At 41.6% G+C, this 26,255-nt stretch overlaps 1 protein-coding gene across 3 annotated transcripts in view; it reads left to right on the top strand.

The window, feature by feature from the left end:
* Window positions 1-17,232: 17,232 nt before the first annotated feature.
* Window positions 17,233-26,255, top strand: part of LHFPL1 (LHFPL tetraspan subfamily member 1) — a 30,780-nt gene continuing 21,757 nt past the window's right edge. Inside the window, exon 1 of one of the 3 annotated variants that reach the window (XM_077481013.1) lies at window positions 17,233-17,397. The gene's annotated coding sequence lies outside the window, so the exon portion shown is untranslated. Of the gene's footprint in view, window positions 17,398-21,073; window positions 21,171-21,788; window positions 21,871-26,255 lie in introns of those variants that run through there. The other 2 variants (XM_077481094.1, XM_077481179.1) reach the window with 2 other exon arrangements.

Genomic DNA, 26,255 nt, shown 5'->3' with positions numbered 1-26,255 from the left:
CTAAACATACTCAACAACTAATCTTTTTTATGTGCTTGGGAGCCAAGATCACTTTAGCAAAAGCTTGGAAAACTTCTAGGGTTTCTCTTGTAGCTACCAGGCAAAAAATTTCATGGATTATGATTCAGGAACAAATAGTAGCTAAATTACGGAATACCACTCAACAATTTGAAATGACATGGGATCCATGGGCCCAACACATCAAAGTACAATTGTTTCCAGGACACCTTCTGTCTTAAATTCTACATGGATGGAGCCAGGACCCTGAATCCTGTACATCTCTCCCTTCCTTACCCTCCCTCTTCTCTCCTGACTACACTTTCTACTTTTCCTTTTTTTTTTTGTTGTTTTTCTTTAAGCAGGATTTCTCATATTTAGTAATTGATCAGATGTTACCTTATTCTACTACATTTTTCCTTAGTTAACCTTTGTGGTTCGGACTGGAGTTTACTAGTTCTAAAGAGTTCATTTGGAATTTAATTGGGAATTTTGAAGTCCAGCTGTTCACTTCCCTCCGGGGAGCACAATTTCTGGGTGCTGTCCGGGGGTTTAGAGGGACGTAGATGGGGAGTTCTTCGGCGGGAGTCCCCCGAGCTATCCCACTCCACAGTGTGAGCCCATTGGGGTGGAGTGGTGACCTTGGGGGTCTCCTTAGAAGTTGCCGATATGTTTATATCTTAATTCTTCTACACCTCACATTTAAATCTAATCAAATTCCTTCCTTTTTTTTTATCTATGTTTCTGTATGTATATTTATATATATATATATATATATATATATATATATATTTATATATATATATATATATATATTTTTTTTTTTTAATTTTGGTGTTCCTTTTTCTTATATACATCTTTATTACAAATTTTCAATGAAGTGGATCTTTACACTCCAAGCCCTTCTTGACATATAATAGCCCCAATTATATCTGTATAAGATACCTTGTATATCTTGACTTTTTTTTCTGATTGATGCATCCTGCTTTATTTGAATTCTCTGTTTTTTTTATGTTATGTTTTTGCTTTATTTCTATTTTCTGTCTATACATGATGTATTTACCAAAGAATGAAATTCAATAAAAATTATTGAAAGAGAAATCAGATGAAAGGTTTAGCGCTGGAAAACACTTTTTGATCGATAAAAAGTGCATTTTATATACATCTATATAGATCAGACCAAAATGAGGGACAAATGAGTAGGAATGAGGGACAGAGGGACATTGCCCCAAATCAGGGACAGTCCCTCCAAATCAGGGACAGTTGGGAGCTATGCCCTCTAGTGTTGGCTTGGACACCATGTGTCATTTCCTAAAGACAGAACTTAGACCAGAGCAAAGCATCGTGGGATGTTTAGTTCAGAATGCTGGGGCTTCAATTCCAGCAGGACTGGCCTGAACTACAACCACCAGATTGCTGTGGAGAGAAGAACAGACTGCTGGGAGAGGATGTAAAAAGGCTGGTTTAGGACTAGATCGCTCTCTTGGGAAGTTGGCCTGGATCTGCCAGCAGGAGTTCGGTGCCAGTGTGAGCTGAAGTCGAGTGGCGGCTGGCATGGGAGAGAGTTATACAGCTGTATCCAGAGGGACATCTGCTGACATCATTGCTTTCTATCTACAGTGTTCCAGAGGCTGTTCCTGATCCTTCATGCTAACTGCACTTCAGATCCAGGTAGGCCGAGGCGCAGTGTGACGGAGCTCAGATGCCATTCCCTGAGCCAGGACCCAGAGAGAGAACCTGTAAGAACCATCCTCATCTGCTATCAGCAGATTCTGTTACACTGTCGGTGAGCAGGCACCTGCCCATTCAATCCTATAGACACTGCATATAGACATCACTGTCTCTGTCCATGTTTCTGATATTTGTAGTGCTACTGGATGTAAGTTCATTCACTTCTTTAGACACTGTATGCAGACATTTGTGCTTTGCTCACATCCCTGTCATCTGTAGTCCTACTGGATACAATATTATTGAAACATCATATATGGTGACCACGTGTGCTTAGGTCATACAGGAAAAGTCTGCAATCTCAAAGGGTTAATCACATACCAGCTAAATTTGCTTTGCTCTACCATCAAGGATTATTTAATTCATCATACTTTAAGTGCTAGCTGAAGATTACCAAATTACAAGCAGTAAGAAGGGTCGCTGGTTCAAATCCCAACCACGACGCTACCTGCCTGGAGTTTGCATGTTCTCCCTGTGCCTGCATGGGTTTCCTCCGTGTACTCCGGTTTCCTCCCACAATCCAAAGATATGCAGGTAGGTTAATTGGCTTCTGTCCAAAATTGACCCTATTATATGAATGGGGACCTTGGATTGTGGGCTACTTGAGGGTAGGGATCGATGTGAGTGTGCAATGTACAGGGATAGGGACAATTGTAGACACTCACTCAGGTTGAACTGTATGGACTGGTGTCTTTATTCAACCTTACTAACTATGAAACTATGAAACAAGGAGATACTATTAGGCTACTTTCACACTGGGGCGGAGGGGCTTTAGCGGTAAAATGCTGCAACTTTACCGCTGTTATAGTGGCGCTTTTCGGCCGCTAGTGGGCGCTTTTAACCTTCGATAGCGGGCAAATAAAGGGTCAAAAGCTCCTGCAAAGTGCCACTGCCAAGCACTTTGCAGGCCCTTTGGCAGTGCTGCCCATTGATTTCAATGGCAGGGGCGGTGAAGGAGAGGAGTATACACCGCTCCCGTACCGCCCAAAGATACTGCTTGCAGGACTTTTTTTCCCATCCTGCAATTGCACCACCCCAGTGTGAAAGCACTCTGGCTTTCACACTGGGGTGGCTTGAGAGGTTTTCAGGCACTTTACAAGTTCTATTTTTAAAGCAAAAAGGGGTGTCAGAGGCAGAGTTGGGGCAACCAGTGGGGTACAGATTCTACTAGCGGCCCTCATGAGGGTAGTGCTACATCTGCATTAAATTAGCCTCAGAACCTGTGTATTTAATATGTGTTCGGGTTTAAAGAGATGAGGTGGCAACCCTAATCTGGATGGAAATCAGAAATCCAAAAGAGATTAGTTTACGTAAAGAAATGACTGCCCCAGTCACAGGTCTGATATCTGAACAAGTGACTGAAGCATGCATTTCTAGTTTACTCAAACTAACTCTAAGCCCTTGTACACACGGTCGGACATTCAGACGGAAAATGTCCGATCGGACCGTGTTGTCGGATAATCTGACAGTGTGTGGGCTCCATCGGACTGTTTCCGTCAGAATATCCGACCAACAAAGTTTTAGAGCAGGGCTATAAAATTTTCCGACAACATGATCCGAGTAGAGAATTCCGATCGGACAAAGTGCCACGCATGCTCAGATGAAATTCCTAGACCAAAGCTTTTGGCTACTAGCCTGAACGTAGTCCCATTGTAATGAAATAACGTCACCACGTTCTGAACGATTGGATTTTCCGACAACTTTGTCCGACCGTGTGTATGCAACAGTTTCGGACAAAATCCGTTGGACAAAATCCAACGGATTTGGTTGTCAGAATGTCCGACCGTGTGTACAAGGGCTTAGGGGATCAGAATAACAAACAGGCAGCTGGCATTTTCAGAAAGGGTAATTTCCACTGTTTATCTCATGGTGGGTTTCCTTTGAGATTTTTGTTATAATGTGTTTACCTGTGAAAACAAGATATATTACCTATTAGTTGAAGTGTCCCCTCTCTTCTAAATAAAACATGTAGATTGAGTGTAGTGAAAAAAACTGAGGCTGTATTCTGAGCCAGCCAGTGAATAGTTATGTTTTGTGACTATTTGTCTCCCTCCAGTGGTAGTTGTAGCATACATAATACAATTTTATTTTGCATTTATTTTAAATATTTTTTGCACAAGGAGTGTCTATGTAAATGCGTGACATCCTATTAAACAAAACATTGTGATGGGGTAAAGCCTCATACACACGATCGGATTATTGGAGAACAAAACCGTGGAATTTTGTCCGAAGGGAGTTGGCCCAAACTTGTCTTGCATACACATGGCCACACATTTATCGGCCAACAATTACGAACGTAGTGATGTACTACCTTGTTTTTCAGCTCTTTAGCGCCACCCTTTAGGCTTCTTCTGCTAATTTCATGTTAGTAGATGTTTGGTGAGTGTTGATTCACACTTTTCATTTTGCACTTTTCGGTTTGTTTCTGAACGGCGGTTCATCAACCAGCCATGTTGTGGATTCGGAGGAGATAACGTGTTATTTTTTATTGGCCTTGGAGTTATTGCTTTGACGTTTTTTTTGGTTGAATAATGATTTGATTTTGTATATTTTCTATATTTTTGAATGCATAGAATGCACTTTTTGGTTAAGTTCTATTGGCAGATAGCATGTCTAAGTTTTCTTTTTTTAATGCACAATAAAAAAAAAAAATTATGTCGAATAATACTATGTTGGCTATATGTTTTATTTCAAATGACAGTTTGGGAGGAGGCAGTTACATTTTAAAAAATACAATGTAAAATTGACAAGGGACACCAACATAGTTGTATCTTTGATCTTAAAAACTATGGGATAATGGTTGTGGTAACTTGCCCAAATAAAAAAAAAAAGCATAATAAAATTATTCTTGATATCATTAGAAAAAAAAGCCTTTGAAAATTTGTTTGCAATAACTCCATCAGTATCACCAGCAGAGCAGCTTCATTATTATCCCATTAAAGAAGAAGAGAATATGCGCTGCATTTTGACATTTCATAATTTGCCACGTCACGAATGTTAATTCTCCATTACGAATGCTAGCTTATAAGACCGCTTCTGGCTCGTCCTTGGTTCCAAGCATGCGTGTTTGTATTTTAGACTTTTGTATGATGGACTTGTGTACACACGCTCAGAAAATCTGACAACAGATGTTTGCTCGTGGAAAATTTTAAAACCTGCTTTCCAAAATTTGTCAGCGGAAAATCCAACAACAATTGTCCAATGGAGCGTACACATGGTCGGATTTACCGCCAACAGCCTAACATCAATAATTTCCCGTCAGAAAGTCCGATCCTGTGTACGGGCCTTTGTACAGACACTTTTCACTGTCTCCCCAATAAAACAACCTACTGAACCTCATTCTTACACTTAGTACTTACATTCCCAAGACAGGTTTTTTGAAGTCTCAATATAAAGGCTGGGTTCATGCTTGTGCGATCACAGAGTTTGCATGTGATTCGCAATGCATTGCTGTGCAGATCACATGCGATGTCTGTGCGATACAAATTCAGCCAAACTGTATGGATGAAATTGCATCACATTCACACAAAAATGGTGCAGGACCCTTTTTTTGGTCCGCACTGGAATCGGATCACATGAGTGTTCACACTCATGCAATCCGATTCCTGCACCATTTCACAGTTCGCACTGTGATCATCGAACCGATCTGGGGGGTGTCATTAATTTTACACTGACACCTGCATCGGTTCGCATAGGGCAGTGTGAACTGCCTGTGAGTGAAATGCGATATGGGAACCCACATTGGAATCGCGCTGCTTTCCGCATTGCACAAGTGTGAACCTAGCCTTAAAGGGTAACTCCAGTTTTGTAGCAAATAACAAAAAAAAAAAAAAAATTATATATATATATATATATATATATATATATATATATATATATAGTGAGGGGTTAGCTCGGCAGCGGGTGTGTGTGACCCCCTGGATGGGTTCACAACACAAAAATCAGGCACAGCAGACAGCGTTGTAGGTGGAAACAACAAAAGGTGCGGTTTATTTATGCTACATGCAGTGAAAAATATAACAGCCAAAAAATTAAACAAAAACATGAAAATAAATCCTGGTCAGCTTGACCTCTAATTACACACATAGATTCCCTGTCTAACAACTGAGTGCAGCCTTGTGCTGCACCAGTCCCTGTCTCTGTCTCTGTTGTAGACGTTTGCCACACAGGCATTAACTCACCGCACAGAACAGGTGTCACACTCCCCAGTCTATAAAAACACAAAACTGGTTCCAGGATGGAGCATCTCCCTAAGCATGCTGGGGTTTTTTGTAGAGGCCTTAATGAGCCCACTTACTTCAGCTGGGCTCATTAACTCTTCCCCTATAGGACTCCCAGCACTCCCCTCTAGTTGTACAAATCCGCATAAAGCCTGAATCTAGGGCATACATATTTTCCATCCTGGATACAACAAGGTGATTTTACCTGCCTGCTGCCACAATATATATATAGCGTATACAAAGTTTAAAACTAAGATTTTATACATATAGCACTAGCAGGATAACCCTACATTAAATATACATATAAATATGATTATGTGAAACTTATACCAACCTTATAATAAGACCTATCAGCAGCTGTCACAAATGTGCTAAACCTCACATAGTAGAAGATGATATAATTTCTGCGCTTGATAATAAAAATATATTTTCAATGATTAAAGTGATAAGTGCTCTAAATAAAGTGCATATGTGCTCCAAGGCACACGGGAAACACGAGTTTTGCACACGGCACCAGCTATTTCCTTGGAGCACATATGCACTTTATTTGGAGCACTTATCACTTCAATCATATTTTTATTATGTTGAAAGTATCACTGCAGGTTTATATCAACTGATCCCTGTTTTTGACACTTGGTTTACAGATATCCTTTAAAGAGGAAGTAAACCCTGATGAGTTTACTTCCTCTTTCAATCCCTGCAAAGGTAAAGCATAATGGACTACTATGCATCGCATAGTAGTCCATTATGTGTCACTTATGTCACTTATGTGTCACTTACCTGACACAAGAGCCAGCGAAGTCACCGCTGTCCCCTGTAGTCCGGCGCATCCATCTTCTCTGTGGGTCTCGCCGCTCCACCGCTGTCATTCGGCGAAGCCGTCACTCCCGCGCATGCACACGGCACTCGTGGCAAATCGCCGTTGACCGCGGCGCGCCCAGTGCGCCTGCGCGCCGCTGTCTACGGCGCATGCACCGTAGACAGCGGTGCCTGTCTTTCGGCAAATATCTCCTAAACCGTGTAGGGTTAGGAGATATTTCTTGGACCTACAGGTAAGCCTTCATCTAGGTTTACCTGTAGGTCAAAGTTGGTTGTAAGAGTTTACAACCACTTTAAGCGCTGTATATATATATCATCTTCTTCAAAGTTTAAAACGAATCTTAGAAAGTATTATTTTACTGAAAGGGTGGCTGAAGTTTGGAATAAACTACCAGCAGAGGTAGAGACAGTCAGCAGTAAACGGCTTCAAACATGCTTTGGATAAACATAACTCTATAGTCAGACAATGAGGTAATGAAAAAAAACAAAAACAAACAAAAAAAAAAAAATGGACAGACTCGATGGACTACTCAATCTTTTTCTGCTGTCAATTTTCTATGTTTCTAAGTCATATTGTAATTAAAAATTATTTAAAAAATGCCTTTCCTTTTCAACCTGCAGCTCTGTAATTTTCTGTAAAATGCAATGCAATATGGCTACCATGAGGCATTCTGTACACAGATGATGTACATAACACCGCCTGAAAATTTTATTTCCTGCTATGTGATTGGTTTACTGATTTTCCCAGAAGTCTGCACTAAGATACAAGTCAGATTTTGAGCATCCCCTGCAACAAAAATGGCACTTCTGGTGAGATGCGCTCAAAGGAAAATCACATCTAAAGGAACACAGAACCTGCAGCTTTCTTCGTTAGAGCCCTGCAGGTTCAGCAGCTGATTGATCATCTTCAAACCACTCATATACAGATTCACTCACATGGACACAATCAGCTATTTCTTCAGAATAACAAAAGTTAGAAATCTGCAACAAAGTTTGAAAAAATCCTTGCAATATACATAGATCAACCAAAGGGGAATGTTTTTTTCTCCACAAAAGTGGAGTTATTATTGAACAAAATAGGAACACTTTTAGCTTTTAGCACCAATGCTTATTTAAAGTAGAAGTAAGGTCAGCATTGGGGGTTATTTACTAAAGGCAAATCCACTTTGCATTACAAATGCACTGCAAGTGCACTTGGAAGTGCAGTCACTGTAGATCTGAGGGGGACACGCAAGGAAAATAAAAAACAGCATTTTAGCTTGCACATGATTAGATGATAAAATCAGCAGAGCTTCCCCTCATTTCAGATCTACCCCTCAGATTTACAGCGACTGCACTTCCAAGTGCACTTGCAGTACACTTGTATTGCAAAGTGGATTTGCCTTTCGTAAACAACCCCCATTGCTCAAATTCACTGACAGGCAGGCTTTTTATAACAGAAAAGGCCCTAGAGGTCTCTTCTGTCATACATGTCCCCTTCCCTGTCAGTGGGTAGTGTGATCTAAGCCACACCTGTGCAGCTCAGACCACATTTACGGCCCGGTCTGTGTGCCACAGCGCTGCTACTCCGGTGCTCATGCGCGGGAGTCATGTAATATCGGCTCGGCCAATCAAGCGACTGGAGATGCAAAACCCAGAATGAAGACTGGGTGAAGGTGGAAGCATTGGGGAGAGCCCTGACAGCTCATTACTGTAGGGCTCTGTTTATAGGCAAGTCTGTCATAATGTACTAGTATGCAGCATACTAGTACAATATGGCTTAAGGCCTGATTCACATGTATGCAGGTTGCAGTTTGCATATTGCAGGTGCATTTTGCGTTTTGCAATACACGGTTTTGATCCATTGAAGTCTATGGAAACAAAAACCAGAAAAAAATCCCATCCCTTTCCATAAAATGCACAGATGTGAACTACATCCATAGGAAACCATATTAAATGGACTGTAGTGTGTTTCTGCAAAACTGAAAATGCACAAAAAAATACATAGGTGTGAACCAGTACTAAACCTGCAGGGGGGCACATTATTTTATATAAAAAAAAGAGACTTTACTATCGCTTTAAATAACTAGTTGTACATTTTCTGTATTAAGATTAAAAATCAAAGCAAAGTTTTGAATGAATGCTAAAGGCAGCAATACACTAAATGCTATTCTGAGACTAAAAAATATACTTCGGGCAGTGATTTAAATTTGAAACACAGGGGGTTATTTACGAAAGGCAAATCCACTTTGCACTACAAGTGCACTTGGAAGTGCAGACGCTGTAAATCTGAGGGGAAGATCTGAAATGAGTGGAAGCTCTGCTGATTTTATCATTCAATCATGTGAAAGCTAAAATGCAGTTTTTTTTTTCCATGCATGTCCCCCTCGGATCTACAGCGACTGCACTTTCAAGTGCACTTGCAGTGCAAAGTAGATTTTCCTTTAGTAAATAACCCCCACAGTGTAGCACTGAAGGGCGACAATAAAACATATAACAAGTTCAATATGTCATACAGTGCATATGAATCATACAATAGTGATAAATGTAAAGTTCTTAGTGCAAATGTGCAAATTCCAACTGCTGGAACCAATAGGAAAAAAAAAGTCACTGGATGATGAGGTGAGTTCAGATAAAGGTAAAATGAGAGAAAAAACTACAATTATACCAGCGCTCAGACCTACCCCTTCTTTCTTTATAGGTGCGCTGCAAACCTAATCTAACTCCCCCACCTTGTGGGTTAAAGATAAGTGCACAATATATGCTTGGGGGTTGCGCCTCCTTCTAATATTCCCCCCAAATTATAAAAAATACTTTAACCCAAATTATAAATGAGTTTGGTACACATTTGGTTAAAGTATTTTTTTATAACTTGGGGGGAATATTAGAAGGAGGCGCAACCCCCAAGTATATATTGTAAAGGTAAAATGATGACCAAAATATATGGAAACAGTCTGCACTTGAAGAAAGAAGTTTATTCAGAAGCGAAGGCAAATGGAAAGGCCACAACCGCAAAAAGAACACCAGGGATGGTGCGTCCTCCACCCGGGGTAGGGAGCAAACACTCTTGCCAGATGTTGTGATAGTGCTGTGCCAGCTTATGATAGATTAACGCTAAATTGCCCCATAAAATGGGCACATCTACTCCACAAAGGTTGGTGGTAGGGTGGCATCCCTAGGAGTAATCCACTACTAGACAGCATTGTTCATTTAATGAGTACACTAGCATTACTAAAAGCAAATATCACGTCACTATCTGTTACAGCAGTTCATTGCTCTGTGCACTGTATTATTAAATAATGAGAGAACATCTAAGCTACACCATCACTTTGAAGACGTGTGTAAATCTTCCCCTCAGCCTCTCAGATCTTATTAAATATTAAGAAGCTGTTTAAACTTCTCGGCAATTATGGCCACAGTCCACATGGAGCCAAAATAGCTTTTCTTTCTTGCTTTATTCCCATCCATTAGCAGAATCAATACATGAGAAATAAAAGTACGGTCTGCGCATATTACTATTTGCAAGCATATTAAAGTGCCCTTAGGTTCAGGCTATTCAGCCTTTGTGGAGTGCTAAATTTAAATAGGTTTTACTAAGGCTCCTGTCCAGACCAGTCAACTTTGTTTATGTACCAACTATTATGTTTCTATACAAAAATATGATCTTCCAAGGACAGGGTCGAATTTCCATCACTGGAGCCTGTGAACATATAGCCTTTGGTGTTCAAAGAAACCTACCTCTGCAAGGATCACCACTTTTACTGGTCTTTACCCATATTAGAATAATGTAAATATTTAAATTAAGTCATATGATGATTGGGGCAAAATGTGTAGCTGAAAAGTACACAAGGAAAAGCTGCCTCTTTGCCTTGGCCTCTTATAAGCACCGCCTTTCTTCCTAATGGTAATTCTTTTGGCATGGCTCACATAAGAAAAAATGTTCTTTAGTACAAGCGTCATAAGCCACTGTCCTAGTACCATAACTGCTGCATAACATGCAGGGTTAGGCTCAAGTACACAGTATTTAATGTTGTGTTTTGGGCTCCACCTGGTGGTCAATGTGTGCATCCCTACCCTACAACAATGGATAGACTTATTTGTTGGTTAACCACTTGCTTACTGGGCACTTAAACCCCCTTCCTGCCCAGACCAATTTTCAGCCTTCAGCGCTGATGCACTTTGAATGACAATTGCGCGGCCATACAACACTGTACCCAAATGAAATTTTTATCATTTTTTTCCCACAAATAGAGCTTTCTTTTGGTGGTATTTAATTACAGTTGGGAGTTTTATTTTTTGCTAAACAAACAAAAAAAGATGCAAAAAATAAAAAAATAAAAAATCATGTTTAATAGTTTGCTATAAAATTTTGCAAACAGGTCATTTTTCTCTTTCATTGAAATGCGCTGATGAGGCGGCACTGGTGGGCACCGATGGGCGGCACTGGTGGGCACTGATAGGCGGCACTGGTGGGCACTGATAGGCACAGTTAAGGAGACACTAATAGGCACAGATAAGGTGGCACCGATAGGCACAGATAAGGCAGTACTGATGGGCACAGATAAGGCGGTACTGATGGGCACTGATAGGTGGCACGGATGGGTGGCACTAAGGGGCACTGATAGGTACCACTGATAGATGGGACTGATGGGCACTGATAGGTGGCACTGATAGGTGGCTCTGATAGGTGGCACTGATGGGTGACACTGATGGGCACTGATGGGCACTGGTAGATGACACTGATGGGCACAGATATGTGGCACTGAGGTGCAGAAATGTTGTTGAGGCAGATTGTGGGCACTGATAGGTGGCACTGTGGGCACTGATAGGTGGCACTGTGGGTACTGATGTATGGCACTGTGGGCACTGATGTATGGCACTGTGGGCACTGATGTATGGCACTGCTGGGTGACATTATGGGCACTGCTGGGTGGCACTTTTTTAATTCTCTGGGGGTTACTGGCAGGGGGCAGGTGGGCACTGATACACTGGCTGTGATCGGCACTGATGTCCCGATCACGGCCGCCGGTGTTCGGCTTTTTTTTTCTCTCCTCCTCCTGTCAGCGTGAGGAGGAAAAATAGCCGATTACCGTCTCTGTTTTGTCACATGATCAGCTGTCATTGGCTGACAGCTGATCAGGTGGTAAGGGGTCGGGATCGACCCCTTGCTCGGATCGGTGATCAGGCGAGTCTGATTGACTCGCCGATCACAGAGCGCACCGCGCGCTCCCCTCAGGGGGCGCGCAGGCCGCTCGTGCACGGGACGACGTCAATAGACGTAGTCCCGGCAAAGGAGGTCCGCGCTGTAGCCGTCATTCGGCTATAGCGTGGATCTCAAGAGGTTAAGGAAAGAAATTGGTTGCACACCGATGTTCTTGAAGTCCATTTATTGAGTGTTCCATACAAACAATGATGACACACACCACCAAACAGATTGAAATTTACTGACACGACACACAAAATCTACTGGCACAGCCAAGTTTTTAACTGTCATTTCCAAAAGTTACAAAATGACAGTCTTAAGTACAAATTTCACTATTTAGGCTACAAACAAGTACAATATGTAATTAGCAATGTGATTTAAGGTAGATAATAAGGCAAAAAACATATTTCTTATTGTAAATAAATATCATATTTATTGTCAATGTAGTATTTTTTTTTCCAAATATAAAATTTATTAAGAAACCAAACATGGGGCAGGGACCCCGTATTACAAACAATAGCATATAGCATTTCAACATAACAACAAAGTGCACTAAGGGAGTCATGAATATAACTTGCAGGTTGGTTCAAGAATCGGGGGCCTAAATATAGGGAATCCACATATATCTGCTTTAGCTCGAAAAAGGCATACTGCTCCCCCTGGAGTAAATAAATGCGGGAGGCCCCGCGCCAATTTTCCACTTTCTTGAGGGATGACAGGACTAGGGTAATAGTAATGACAAAGGAGAGAGGGGAGGGGAGAGGAGACAGAAGGGGAAGAAGGGGTAAGGGAATAAGAGTAAGGGAGGGAAACGAGAGAGGAAAGAAAAAAAAAGAAAAAAAAGGGGGGGAGGGGGGAGACACGGCGGTAGTCAATATAGTATTTAAGTAGCTCAGGGACCGGACTCAGGAGCACAAGAAATTAGAATGGGTGGCACAGAAACATGACATTGACTCTCAGTTTCGTTTGATCCGGATTTTTTTTTTGCTTCACGCATCTAATATTCCAAGCAGAATTTACAAAAAATCAGTCCTTTGCCATCTTCTTGATGCAGCTAAGGCATGTGTATTCATTTATGTTGGAAATCTATGCAAGTGCCATCTATCGGTATGTGGTTCAAAAAGGTCGAGGAAATTAAGAAAATGTAGGATTTAATTCTCACTAACCGGCACCAAAAGGAACGTTATATTAAGACATGGACCTCTTGGAACATGTACATTTTTTCAGATGAGGGACAGACCCTGTTTGAAAGCGATATGGTAGACTAAATAAATATAATATCATGGGGCCAATTTGAAGAAAGTCGGGGAGACAAATGGACCTCTCTGGAGTAATATCTTGAGGGGAGCGCATTCGCTTCCTCCATCTCCTCCTTACCCCCCCCCCCCCCCCCCCAACTAAAATATAATTCCTCCCTTTTTTTTTGAGGGATTTTATTTTTAGTATATTAAGTTTGAGAAAATTTGAGGCAAGAAGCATGGGACACATATGGCAACAGGTTATAGCATGATGGAATAGACACCTAGGCATAGAGAAATAATGTAAGAAGATTAGGTGTCCATTAGGAGTGGTAGGTATGGCCATCATGTTATATATATATTGATACTTTGAAATGTTATGATTTCGATGAGTGATGTTATTTTGATATATTTGAACTCCTGTCATTTCTTACTTTTATACATCTGGAGAAGATGTGTGTTTTGTATTTTTGTGTCTTTTGAAATAAAAAAAAGATAAAAAAAAAAAAGAAATTGACTCTCACAGTGATACTGACAGCACTGTGCAGCAGTACAGATTACCAACAGAACACGTTCCTTCCTGAGTCACAGTGACAGTCTCTCTCTAAACCAGGTGGTCCCTCCAGTCCAAACAGCACTAATGGCCCCACTCTTGGCCTGCCTTGCTCCCATCCCTCAGACTCACACACCAGGCTCTGGTCGCTTTGCTTAGCTCCATTGCACCATGACATCACTGGACATGCTCAGGCACCGCCTCCACCAGAGCCGCCAGAGCACACTGTAGGGCTGAGCATTGCAGTCATATTTTTTACTGGCAACCTTTTCTTTTTAATGGCAGGAGAAAATTGCCTGTTTTTTTACTGGCTGCCAGTAAAAATACAGACGGTTGGCAACACTGCACACCACACTTGCAGTAGCCTGAACAAAGGTGTTGGTGTATGAACCTGTGAGGGCTCTATCTTCCCATTATCCCTCACTCCAAAAAGAAGTAGTCCCATGCATCCTGGGAAGCTTTGGCTTCATTTCAGGAGCACATGTGAAGAAGAAACAGTTGCAAAGCCCAGCCATCAACTTAACACATGTCTACAGTGGACAGCTACATCCCTGTCTTTTCTAAGTGGCAGCATCACTGGCAAGAACCGGATCTACTGCTACTCTACAGTGTTTGTCACAAACCTCAGCAACAGAAGACACTATTGTTATATCTAATGGTATTCTTACTGTATGTTTCTTTCTATTTGTTCCAGTTTCACCTCACCCTGCTCATTTAAATAAAGCCTTGGAAATTGCTTGCACAGTCTGGTTTATTGGAGGATAGGAAGGTTAGCTGCATGTCAATCTACAGCAGGAACAGAGTCCACTGCTTCTCTCTAAGCCCTTGTACACACGGTCGGAGAATCCGTCGGAATGTGTCCTATCGGAACGTTTTGTCGGATAATCCGACTGTGTGTGGTCTGCATCGGACTGTTTCCGTCGGAATATCAGTCGGACCAAATTTTCCAACTTGCTGGAAATATTTTCCGACAAACTGGTCCGATCGGACATACTCCGATCATGTGTAGAGAAGTGCCACGCATGCTCAGATCAAATTCCTACACCAAAGCTATTGGCTACTAGCCTGAATGTACTCCCGTCGTAACGAAATAACGTCATCACGTTCTGAACGATCGGATTTTCCGACAACTTCGTCCGACCGTGTGTATGCAACAGTTTCGGACAAAATCCGTCGGACAAAATCCATCGGACAAAATCCAACGGATTTGGTTGTCGGAATCTCAGACCGTGTGTACAAGGGCTAAGGATGCTGCTTCCAAGTGCTGATTGAACACTTATCATGGACTTAATCTATGGACTATTAACCTATATGAGTTTTTAATTGTTTTTTTTAACATAATTTATCCAAGTTGCCATTTATCTATATACATCAGTCTAGCGCCACTGTTTATCATTGTTTTTTGCATGTCAATCTACACACAGGGCATCGTTTAGTGAGAGCAGTTAGTGTCTTCTATTTTTACAGGAGTACAAGTCTATTGATTTCTAAAAATTTCAGAAAGTTGGGAGGTACATCTGCAACACGCTTTTTTTTGCTCCCGCGCTCACTTTACAGAGTACTAACTTTTCCACAATGCATTGCAGAGAAAGTGGAAACATTCACTTCAGTCCCCATCTCACAAAGGTGTTCAAAATACAATGTCATAAACAAACGTTTGAGTGGAAGCCATTTAACATATCTGTATAGCTAATAGTTTTTGGAAGTAAATGGAAACAGATGTGGGGAGGGTATACAACCTCCATTCAAGTAGGGTTCTTGGTGGAAACTGAATCCAAAGCCTAGAGCAGCAAGACAAGCATTGTGATCACACTTTTTTCGGTGTAATGAAAATTAGATGATGGATTATTCTCACATATGGCCTAATCTGTACTCTTTCTTAAATTTTGGTAAAAAAGTACAGTTGCCCTTGGTTAACAGATTGCCCTGGAAAAATGAAGTCAGCAATCAGATTTTAAAGTTTATGTGGGTAAGAGCTATTTATTTCAGTTTCTAATGCATTTGAGACCAATAGCAAAGGAATAGAAAAAAATATTATTTAAAATAGTAATTTTCTCTTTTAAGAGATTAACCACTTGCCGCCCACCCTATAACAAAAGCACGGCGGCATAGTGGTTTCAAAATCCTGACCGGATGTCATATGACGTGATCAGGATTTTGAGCCGCTGCGTGCCCCCGGGGCGCGCATCGCGGCGATCGTTGTTGCGGGGTGTCAGTCTGACACCCCGCAACTACGATCTCAGTAAAGAGTCTCCGACGGAGAGTCTTTACCGCATGATCAGCCGTGTCCAATCACAGCTGATCACAGTGTAAATGGGAAGAGCCGGTGATCGGCTTTTCCTCACTCGCGTCTGTCAGACGCGAATAGAGGAGAGCCGATCGGCTGCTTCTCTGACAGGGGGGGTCTGTGCTGATCGATTATCAGCGCAGCCCCCCCGAGGATGCCCACACTGGACCACCAGGGATGCCACCAGACCACCAGGGATGCCCAGCAACAGGTATGCCAACCTAGACCACCAGGGATTCCTGTCAGTGCCCACAATGGATGCCAATCAGTGCCCACAATGGATGCCAATCAGTGCCCACAATGGGCATCACTGATTGGCATGCATTATTGTTTGGCACTGATTGGCATCCATTAGTACAGTATAAAACAACACAATGCCGCCTATCAGTGCCCATCTGTGCCGCCTCTCAGTGCCCATCTGTGCCACCTATCAGTGCCCATCCATGCCGCCTATCTGTGCCCATCCATGCCCATATGTGCTGCCTATCCATGCCCATCTGTGCCACCTATCCATGCCCATTTGTGCCGCCTATCCATGCCCATCCGTGCCGCCTATCCATGTCAATCCGTGCCAGCTATCAGTGCCAATTTGTGCTACCTATCAGTGCCCATCCATGTCGCTCATCAGTGCCGCTTATCAGCGCCCATCAGTGCCGCCTATAAGTGCCACATATCAGTGTCCATCAATGCCACCTCATCAGTGCCACTTCATTGGTGCCACCTCATCGGTGCCCATCAGTGCCGCCTTATCAGTGCCCATCAGTGTAGCCCCATCAGTGCGCATCAGTGAAGGAGAAAACTTACTTATTTACAAAGTTTTGAAACTGAAACAAAAAAAACATATATTTTTTCTAAATTTTCTGTATTTTTTTATTTGTTTAGCAAAAAATAAAAACCGTAGAGGTGACCAAATGCCACCAAAAGAAAGCTCTATTTGTGGGAAAAAAAATGATAAAAAATTCATTTGGGTACAGTGTAGCATGACCGCGCAATTGTCATTCAAAGTGCGACAGCGCTGAAAGCTGAAAATTGGTTTGGGCAGGAAGGTGTTTAAGTGCCTGGTATTGAAGTGGTTAAAACAGTAAATTACATTTTAAATATTAGCACAAAGCTTTAAAAGATTACACTTTTGTCTGCTTGTACATATGTGTCCTCCCTTTACAGAGCAGCTACCATTCCTGCTTATTATTCTGCTTTACATACTGGAGAAGGCAGATTCCCAGGGCTGTCAGACGCACCTCTTAGGTTCATCATCATTGTAATTTATTGGATTTTCTTTGTAACAAACTCCACCTCTCTTTGCAAGGTGAATCGACTGCTCCGGTTATAGCAGAGGACAAGCCAGTATTCAAAAGCAGTGATAGGGCATTCTGGTAAGAACATTATTTAGTAAATTCATTATTTCCCTTAAATATAGTCAAGCTGAAAGAGTAATTATAATATTAATAATGAATTGCTACTCTAGTGTGTTAGTTTATTATATTCATTGCAATAACATAAATAATAATGCTGTGTTTCCATTTAATTTTAGCTGTATAATTTAAAAGATTATATTAATTTTTCCTTGTATCACTAATCTGATGGATGTTAGTAGTATATTATGAATTTGAATTAATATGCATTGTAATTATTTCAAGGAAATGTATTTTGAGATAGCATGGTGTCTAACCTTCCTGCCTTCTTCTGAAAATGCTAGTTGCTTAGCTGACATTTTGATCCACTAGCTTTAGTGTCTTTTGAGCTACTGATCTGGAGCAAGTTTGCAAAGCAGATGTTCTGACTTTATTTAGATCTCCCAATCTGCATGTTTGTTTCAAAGTATTGAAGCCAATGGATGAGATGTATAGCACTGTAGCATTCTTAGATGCAGATCAGTAAGAAGTGAGCCTTACTTTTTCTCATGTTACATGTTCAGTACTACTGACAGGGGCTATATGCTGTCTGCCACATTTGGACACAATAGTATACCTCAGTATGGGATTGTTGGGAATAGTAGTTCCCCAGAAATCGTCGGGTCACAAGTTGCTTGATTTTGTTGCTCTCACTCCCTTAATGTATATGATAAATTTGCAGGAAACCACTTACTGTCTAAACGACAGAAAATTCAGTTAGCAGTTATCTCCCGTAGAAATATTGACATGCAGAAACCCACTTCTGATTTCTTATCAATAGCAGCGCAAATGTGGAATGAGAACACCATTTCTATGCTCTATCAAAATGTTCTCTAGCCTTATGATAATGCGTCACGTGTGACATTATTTTGTGGACGTTTTGACTATTTTGCTAAAAGTTTTGCATGGTTAAAAAACATTATCTATCTCTCTATCTATCTGTCTGTCTATCTATACACACTCCTGGCCAAAAGTTTAAAGAATGACACAAATATACATTTTTACAAAGTCTGCTGCCTCAGTATTTATGATGGCAATTTTCATATACGCCAGATTGTTATGAAGAGTGATCAGATGAATTGTAATTAATTGCAAAGTCCCTCTTTGCCAAGAAAATTAACTTAATCCCGTAAAAAAACATTTCCACTACATCTGTGAAGAAGGCTCCAGGGTGCTCAAGAAATTCCAGCAAGCACCAGGACTGTCTCCTACAGATGATTCAGCTGTGAGATCCGGGCACCACCAGTGCAAAGCTTGCTCAGGAATGGCAGCAGGCAGGTGTGAGTGCATCTGCATGCACAGTAAGGAGAAGACTTTTGGAGGATGGCCTGGTGTCAAGAAGGGCAGCAAAGAAGCCATTTCTCTTCAGGAAAAACCATAAGGGACAGACTGATATTCTACAAAATGTACAGGGACTGGACTGCTAAGGATGGGGGTAAAGTCCTTTTCTCTGATGAATCCCCTTTCCGATTGTTTGGGGCATCTGGAAAAAACCTTGTCCGGAGAAGAAAAGGTGAGCACTACCATCAGTCCTGTGTCATGCCAACAGTTAAGTCCTGAGACCATTTATGTGTGGGGTTGCTTCTCAGCCAAGGGAGTATCACTCACTCACAGAACACATCAATTAATAAAGAATGGTATGAAAACATCCTCTGAGAGCAAGTTTTCCCAACCATCCAAGAATATTTTGGTGAGTTACAATGCCTTTTCAAACATGGTCAAGCCCCTTTTATTGGGCACAAGTGACTTGGGGAACAAAACATCAACATTTTGGGTACATGGCTAGGAAACTCCCCAGACCTTAATCCCATTGAGAACTTGTGGTCAATCCTCAAGAGACAAAAAAAAAACCCAAAAAAACATGCCAGGACGAATTGCAGAGGTCTTAAAAAAGAAGGGTCATCACTGCAAATATCGACTCTTTGCATAAACTTAATGTCATTTTTAATAAAAGCCTTTGACACTTATGAAACGCTTGTAATTATACTTCAGTAAAAATAAAATTACCGTATTTATCGGCGTATAACATGCACTTTTTTCCGCTTAAAATCAGGGGAAAATTGCGGGTGCGTGTTATATGCCGATACTCCGTGATCTCCGCACAATTTTTTGGGCTCTGGCCTTCCGAGAGCGGCCGAAAGCCGCCGAGAAGGGCCGAGGCGGCCGAAAGCCGCTGAGAAGGTCTGAGAGCGGCCGAAAGCCACAGAGAAGGGCCGAAGGTGGCCGAAAGCCACCGAGAAGGTCCGAGAGCGGCCGAAAGCCGCCACGAACTTCTGGGCGCCGCCATTTAAAAAAAATAAGCGGACAATGCACTAAGGCTGCAATGACAAGGCTGCAATGAGGACAGGCTGCATGACGAGGCTGCAATGAGGACAGGCTGCATGACGAGGCTGAAAAAACGATCAAAAACAGCGCATCAAAGGGACTAGTAGATTGATGTGAAAAAGACTTTAAAATGTCATTTATTAAATGTAAAAAATGAACACAGACATCTGATCCCTGCAGGATCTCAAACACATAAAAAACACCAATCATAAAACGGACAGATGTTTGATAATGAAAAGCTCCTCAGATCTCTCAATTATAACTTTGGAAAGGTCAAAACCAAAGACCAATGTGCACAGCTTTCGAATGCCTAATGAATGCAATCAATCATCTGAAAGAACCCAAAAAGTCAGTGTAAACGAATGGAACAACGTTCCTAGGGACACTCACTTCATAGGTGTTCAATGGGCTGCAGAGCTGATGAGTCCAGTCTGATGACCGAGGGGGAGGTGTTTATTTCAGCTCCATCTGAAGCGTTCGGCTTGGAGGCAGAGGTGTAATGCTGCACGCTAGGTGGTAAGGATCAAGCTTAGTCACCAGATGATATCAGCTGTACACATAGGCAGCTTGGAGAACGCTGCACTGCTTGCAGTGCCGCTTGTCCGAGCGGCTGTGGATCACATGAGAGGCTTGTCACGTGGAAGGCTGTGAAGGGGAAGGTTGCTATGCCGACTCTCCTGCTTACATGTTTCGCGCTCCTGCGCTTTGTCAAATGCATGATGAGGCTGCAATGGGGACAGGCTGCATGACGATGCTGCAATGAGGACAGGCTGCATGACGAGGCTGCAATGAGGACAGGCTGCATGACAAGGCTGCAATGAGGACAAGCTGCATGACAAGGCTGCAATGAGGACAGGCTGCATGACAAGGCTGCAATGAGGACAGGCTGCAATGACAAGGCTGCAATGAGGACAGGCTGCAATGACAAGGCTGCAATGAGGACAGGCTGCAAATGATGCTGACGAGGCTTCAGATGGACACTGATAAGGCTGCATTGATGGGCATTTAAATGTAAGTTTTTTTCCTTAAATTTCCCTCCTAAAAGTTTTTTCCACAAAATTCCCTCCTAAACTTGAGGCACGTGTTATACGCCGATAAATATGGTAATATTTGTGTAATTCTCAAAATTTTTGGGCAAGGCTGTATATATCTCCTATCATATGTCTGTTTATATACAGTATTTATAAGCCAGACACAGAAGCCTGATGTGTCAAGATACATATTTATTAAGAAATGCAATGTAAAATCACTGGGGAACATTTGCCCTATTTATAAAGCATGTTGGACATTTATTTGCATATTTGCAAAGCCATCTAATATTTATAATTGTTCATCAGACTCATTTTACAACAGGGATCCTTAAGGAGATTTTCTTGCCTTCCACTTTGTCACCATCATTCAATGCATCAATCTGTCTCCAAATCCCAGAGGTATAGTTGTACTTTGTAAATTTGGGGAACATGTGATATTCTCTATGGCTCTCTATGGAAGTGTGCACAGATGGTGTAGGATTCATCAAAATCAGATCTCACACAGTACTTTGGGGGACTCTGAGTGCAGCAGGACAGAGGGGAAGCAATTAGATAATAATATCATCTTAAAGAATATACTGTATACAGGCATTACCTAAATCTAATTCTAAATCTCTTTCTCCACCTCTAGAGCATATCCCAACATTTTTTTTTCTTATTCCTAAAGTGAGTTGCTTTTATTACTCCCTATGACATTACGAAGCTTGTAAAATGTTTGCAGAGATAGATGCTGGGAGGTCAGGTACTACGGAAAAAGACATGTCCTACAGAACCACATCCACCAAGACCCCTTCCCTACATGATGTGTAGGCAGACCTTTGGAAGTCAAGACACAAGCAATATTCCCTGGTACAAAAATCAATGTACATGGAGGGGGGCAAGGAGGATAAGGATAGGCAGAGTTCCATTTTTCAGCAGACAGAGTTGGCAATGCTGATTGGGATTTTAGTGCACAAGAGGCACAATTTATTAAGTGAATGTTCTCAAACCATTTAGTAAATCAGCCTTACTGTGTTCTCAGCTTAAACAGGAAGTTTGGTACACACTGGATTTCTGGCAGCTTAGCAGTTATTTTTCTGGGCATGAAGCATCTTTTAAGGTGAGGAAATGTACATGTATTGGAGAGATGTGTTTTTTTTTTTTATTTGTCTTGACATACACATTCCTACAAAGGAATGTGGGGAAAGTAGAGGATGACTTTAATAATGTTTTAGGCAGATATAACGTAAGGTTCATTATCCCCTGTGTTACTAAAAAGGTCTATCATGTTTATTATTTAAAATTTTTTCATTAGGGCTAATTCATACTGTGTGAATGTAATCATCGAATGTTATATGCATTGGTCCGATGTGGTGCGATTCATTCTGAATGGCACCTGTGACGGGAGGCACTTTGGGTGGGGGGCTCGTGGAACCCAGGTTACCTTGAAGAGCACTGGAAGCTCCTTGTCCAGCTCCCCCAGCCCCTCCTATGTGTAAGTTACCCTGTTTCTATTAGCAGCACAGAGTGACCGCGAACCCCAGTCTGACTTAAAGAATATATGAAGATAATGTCCACTGTTCATCAGAGACCATTGCTAGATGTTTTAAGGTGCGGCGGGGGTTGCTATGTGTTTGTTAGGTGTGGCTGTATCCCATTGTTCTATTGTGTCTGTCTGCCTTGGGAGCAACCTATTATGGGATGTATAGGTCTATGTGGATTAGCTGTAAGAGGGGAGTAATTCCTCCAACAGCTCTCCCTGCTGATTGGACAGTCTACTGATGAGAAGTTTGAATGTCTCTGTGTGCCTATGTTCAAATAAACAGTTCATGTTCATCAGCCAAAACGAGTACTGCCTAGTTATTGGTTGTCAGCGGTTGGAATATCTGATATCTATATTCAGACTGAAGGAAGCGGTATATGACAAAAGCACTCAAGCGGAGTGTGGGACATTTCGTTACAGCACCCCCATGCATCTTGCCAACAAACAGGCATTGCATTGCAGAGCAGTGCACACTGTCAGAAAAGCTACAGGCACCTTTTGGTATGTTATTCAGTCCAGTCAAGAAAACAGGCTGCCTTAACGCAATGCATGCTAATGTGCAAAATATTGCGCATTAATGCAGTTATGCTAAAGCAGCACAATAGTATTAATGATTGTCAGCTAAGCCTTTTAACACAGTATTATAACTGTCACATGTGTGACATATCTAGGGTAAGCTCAATTAAAACAAAGCATTGGAGAGAACTGGGTTAAATACAAATGATATTGTGGAATCTGGAGTTTTACATGTAGTTTAAATGTTCCACTAATGTGTGCTCATTCAGTCAGATCTTCTTTTAATAGTTTTATATCATTAGAACTCCCAGTAGTGCTCTTAATGTAAGGAAAACGCCCCAGTAAACTATCCTGGTAAGATAATTGTTATTTTATTAACAGTGCTGTAATGGTGTAATACTGAGAAATTTAGTTAGTAATGCTACCATAATAATGTTAATGAGATGTACAGTTATTTTGGATATGGATTTTTTGGACACTTGCTGTTCGAAAAGGTATTTTTATATTTATGTTTAACATTTTCTTTCTATATTTAAAAAAAATCAGATGGAAAAAAGAAACTAGAAAGAAATAAGGAAGTAACTGCATATAACAGCATATAAACTTCAGCAAACACATATAATACTTTATTGTACAGGGACAGAAATTGAAACAAGGTCACCTATTTCAGACTGTCCCTTAGCAGCAACATAATTATGGTGAAAAAAACAAACAGATTTTAGGAAGAACAGGCCGGAGGCATGTATCGTTGTGTCAGTGATTGTTAATATATTGGTATTTTACCACACCTAGTTTGATAAGGGAACACAAAAGCCCTTCCCAGGTGTGGCATTATATACAACTAGCTAGTTCCCGCATCTACTTTTCTTATGCGAATATCGAAAAAAAAGTGGTCTGGTTTGATATGGGTGCTTGTGACCTCGTGACATTGCCGGTGTTCTTGGGGAAAAATGATGGTGATGGGGGTACAGGTCCACTAAAAATAGTGTATTTAAATTTGTTGCTGAAACATCTGCTATAATGGAGGTGTCATGTTGCCATAAATAAAATTGATGCCACCAACAGCAGATGCATGTGTTAGCACAATACTTGGATAATTTTACATTCACTCTTTTAATGTGGATGCAGCACATGGGCAGTATAATGATATCTAATGAAGTCAAATAGAAAGCTAAATCTGGCCCGCTAATTCAGCCAAATACTAGTTGTTGCACATATTACTTTTTGTATCACTTTTTATTAAAAATTGGTGCTACTCCTTAAAAACCACCCACTGACATCAGACCTGATCTAAAAGTCTGAAGCTGATTCATGGCTCTGGGAAAATGTCTGAAGTTCTTAGTATGAAAAAACAGATACATAGGGCCCTTGTTGCTTTCCTGTTTGCCTAATGAGATAAAGTATACATAGAATCATATGCCCTGCCACCAGTACAGTACAATCAAGCCAAAAAACCTAGAAGCAATGCGTTTGCCTAAGGTGCTCCTCAGAACAGGGAAAAGTCATGTTCCAAATGAGTAGTTTTTGTGATGTTGGTTTCTGCAAAGAATATGCTTTGACCATCATAACATACTAACCATACTAGGTTAACTTATAACCCAATATTCAAAAACCTTACACATCAAGTAAGTCTGTTTAAAAGTGTTTGAATTTTGGCAACCTGGAGAAATCTATACTTTTGGAATCTCTTACTTCATGGTAGCACTCGGCTATGTTAGGTTTTAGCTCTGGCAAACTAGCTGTTTTTGACGTAGGTGTTTTGGTGCCAGAAATTTCAGGACAAATTTCAGCAAAAATTATTTTTATAATGCTTATTAAATAAAAAAAGGGAATGTAATGCTTGTTTTTGTCAGGTCGGCCAGGATACTCTAACCATCTCTCCGGTTTGCTGATCGGCAGTCTTCTTATCCCAGTATCAGCTGGAAGGGCAGTTCAGATCCTGCAGCCAGAAATATGGGACCACAATAGGAAGTGCAGACAGGCTATATCAAGGAATACCAAACAAGTAACTCACAGTTAGTAGAGGGTGAAGTCAGCAAACCAAGGCAGCAGTTCACGGGGTATAGCAAGAAGAGGTGTCGGGAACAGGCAGAGCCAGCAACCACGATCAGCATTAATCCAAAAGAGTAATCCAAGAGGCAGGGTCGGGAACAGGCAAAGTCGGCAAAAACAATCAGTTATATCCAAAGGAGTGGTCCAAGAAGTGTAGTCGGGAACAAGCACAAGACAGTAACCAGACATACTATATGTTTAACCCCAGGAAACAGGACCTATACTAGGGCGAAGGCAGGAAGGGGGAGTGAAGATTTATAGGGTCACTAGAGCAGGTGACTGCCTACAACTGGTCAGTCTACTCAAATGGAAGTTCCTCAGTGACTCAGGCATTAGGGAATTGTCCAAAGAACACCAGATCCCAGGATCAAATCCTGGACACAGTGTGCCAGTACCCCGTACACAAAGATGCTCTCTGCCCTATTTGGGTTTGGATGGGTGCCCATCATGGAAAGACTTGACCAGCCGAGGGGCATGAACATCATGAATCCTTTCTGTAATGGAGTAGCTCTTCCAGTCCACTAGATACTGCAATTGTCTACCCTACGTCAGGAATCTAGAATTTTACTAACATCGTATTCCTGATGGTCATCCACCGAGACCGGAGGAGGTCTAAAGGGTAGAGAGAACCTATTCTTACAAAAGGGTTTAAGCAAGGATACATGGAATGTATTGGGAATATGAAGGTGAGGGGGCAAGCAAAGTTTATAAGCCACTGGATTGACTTGCTGAAGGATGCAAAAGGCCCTATAAATCTAGGACCTAATTTGGGAGAGGGCTGCCGCAGGTTAATATTCTTGGGGTACAAACATACCAGCTGATTAAGACGAAAGTGGGGAGCAGGTTTTCTGCTACAGTCCGCAAACCCATTATATCAGTGTACAGACTGCAGCAGAACCTCTTATGTTCCTCCAGTGCTTCTTTAATCTTGACACCATGTTGGTTGCCGCAGGTACCTTTACCAGGGAAGACTGGAAGGGAAGGAACCTGGGTTGATACCCAAACACAGCTTGGAAGGGGGAACATCTTAGGGAAGAGTGCCATTACAAACTGTGCGCCAATTCAGCTAGAGGTAACATCTTGCTCCAGTTGTCATGTTCAGCATTGCTATAAGCCCATAGTTAGATCTCCAAATCTTCAATGACCCTTTCCGTCTGGGGATTGGATTGGGGGTGGTATCCTGAAGACAGGGAATTCCTGATCCCCAGATGTTTGCAAATGGCCCTCCAGAATGAGAATATGAACTGAGGGTCTCTGTCGCTATCAATATTGACAGGAATGCCTTGTAAACAGATGACATTTTCAATTAAGGATAGAGCCAAACTGGGGGCAGAAAGTAACACGAGCATAGGAATGAAGTGGACCAACTTAGAAAATCCATCTACTACATCCCA

Source organism: Lithobates pipiens, unplaced genomic scaffold (genome assembly GCF_037356315.1).
Source record: "Lithobates pipiens isolate NorthernLeopardFrog02 unplaced genomic scaffold, aLitPip1_a1.2 Scaffold_1, whole genome shotgun sequence".
Lineage (NCBI taxonomy): Eukaryota > Metazoa > Chordata > Amphibia > Anura > Ranidae > Lithobates > Lithobates pipiens.
Note: the sequence above shows the minus strand (reverse complement) of the source record. Positions and strands in the feature narration are given on the sequence as shown.